Source organism: Engraulis encrasicolus, chromosome 5, assembly GCF_034702125.1.
Source record: "Engraulis encrasicolus isolate BLACKSEA-1 chromosome 5, IST_EnEncr_1.0, whole genome shotgun sequence".
NCBI classification, from domain to species: Eukaryota; Metazoa; Chordata; class Actinopteri; order Clupeiformes; family Engraulidae; genus Engraulis; species Engraulis encrasicolus.
Genome location: NC_085861.1, coordinates 31,019,939 through 31,022,438, shown reverse-complemented (window position 1 = coordinate 31,022,438; position 2,500 = coordinate 31,019,939).

The following is a 2,500-nucleotide window of genomic DNA, read 5'->3' as shown; positions in this document are numbered from 1 at the left end:
CATCCTCAATCCCTCCATCCCTCCTCCTCCTCAATCCCTCCTTTCCTCCATCCCTCCTCCTCTGTGTCCTTCAACCCTTCTCAACCCCTCCTTACAACCTATATCCCAACACCTCTATCAATCCCTCTCTCCTTCTTCTCCATACAGTACATTCATCCTTAATCCCTCCATCTCTCTCCTCCATCCCTCCTCCTCAATCCCTCCTTTCCTCCATCCCTCCTCCTCTGTTTCCTTCAACCCTTCTCAACCCCTCCTTCCCACCTCCATCCAAACACCTCCATCCATCCTCCTCTCCTCCTTCTCCATCCATTCCTCCTCAATCCCTCCATCTCCTCCGTCCCTCCTCCTCAATCCCTCCTTTCCTCCATCCCTCTCTCCATCTCTCTCTCCTCCCGGTGTTCCCTCTCTATTAGGCGGCGGGAAAGGACAGGGGGCTGATAATGAAGAACATATGCGCTGTCACTTTGCCTTTGTGACGGCGGGGTGGAGAGTGATGAGGCAGAGGAGATGAGATTTATGACGGCCCTTAACGCCGCACGCAAGACAGCGAGAGGCATTATCGCCAGTCGCTTTTAATAAACACTCGTGCCGACAATGTATTATTCTTCCTTTCTTTTTTTTTCCCTCTCCAAGCCTCTCATTACTCTCACAAACATACTTGTGCAGACGCGCAGACGTGTAAACACACACATACACGCGTGCGCTCACGCACACACACACGCACACGCACACACACACACACTCAGTCACGCAAGCACGCACACACACACACGCACACGCACACACACTCAGTCACGCCAGCACACACACACAAACACACAAACACACACACACACACACGCACACTCATTCACACTCACACACACAAACACACACACACACATACACACTACACACACACACACACACACACACACACACACACACACACACACACACACACACACACACACACACACACACACACAAGCTTAGATAAGAACACAAACATTCCTGTTCTGACATTTTAGTCGGTCTTTTCTCCTACAGAGAGCTTTTTTTCACAAGTGTACCTCCCTTCAGTAAAGTAGCTGTCAGGCTCATAATGGGAGACATTATTGTGCATAACACAAAGAAAAAGTACTTGAACATTTTCATTAAATTCTATTACTTAAAATTGCTCTATTTTTTTAAAGCAATCCAGGGCAAGTTGTGGTTTTGCTGTCAATATTGGATGTGCTTGCTGGCCCTCTCTACCGTAACCAAACAACCAAACACACACACACTCACACACACACACACACACACACACACACACACACACACACACACACACACACACACACACACACACACACACACACACACACACACACACACACACACACACACACACACACACACACACACACACACACACACACACAGACACCACAGCCTTGACCCATGGCCAAGCTATTGTAGTTTTTCTCATACTCACACACAAAGCAGATTATAGCAAATTAAATGACCACGCTACAGTTCAGCAGTCGCGAGGAAAAGTCTCCAAGTCCGTCTGCTGTCTGTTCCTTACCCCGGGGGGGAAAAACACTGGAACATTTACAAGCTAGCAGACTCCAGAAATCAATGGCTTGTCTGGCAAGTCAGTCACAGCTAATGGCTCAGAACACGTAGGGGCGGCACACTGTAAAACTAGAAACACAGGCGGAGAGAGAGATGCACCAAGATTGTGCGAGATTGATCAACACGAGTTCATTTTGCGGTACCCCACCCAGCTCAAAAGCCCCATGATCAATGCACAGGAGGCTTTGAGCAGGTCCAGCCAGCCAACCAACCAGGGTCTCCAATTGCAGGCTCATTCTCTCGCGCGTGCAATTGTTTGAGAGAGAAAGGCACATCATACAAGTTGCGAGATGGTTCATAATTGTTTGGATAAATTGCAGGGATGGTATCGAGCCGAAGAAAACGAATAATGCGAAACATTTCTGTCCATTGATTTTCATTCTCTCCCCTTTGAAAAATACCAACAACTTCTCCAGTAGGCCGTGGATAATTTATGAATCGAAGACCCACCAACTACTGCAGGGGAGAAATGGCAGGCAGGCTGCACTTATATTTTCATATGGACACAGAGTGGGCTATTTTCTTTTCTGTTCTTTTCTTTCTTTCTGTCTGTCTATCCTTGAGTTTCACTCAGGCAGTGACCTGTCTTCAATAACTCACTTGCGTTTTAGTAAGTAGTAGCTGTGTATCACGGCAGCACTGAGGTGTTTTCTTCTTTATTTTTTTCTGTCTTTTAAGTAAGATTTGTGAGCATTGTTAAGAGTCTGCATTGTCAATAAATGTGCCTGCATACAAACGACTGTGATGTTACAGCTGCAACAGTATGGAAGGTGTGTGGTAATCACCTTGTCATTCTGAACGTACCCTGAACATCCGTGAAAGTGCTAACATTCAGACTACTCATGTTGTTTTTCGAAACGGGGAAAACAATGCAGCTCACGATAATTTAATAACTTTC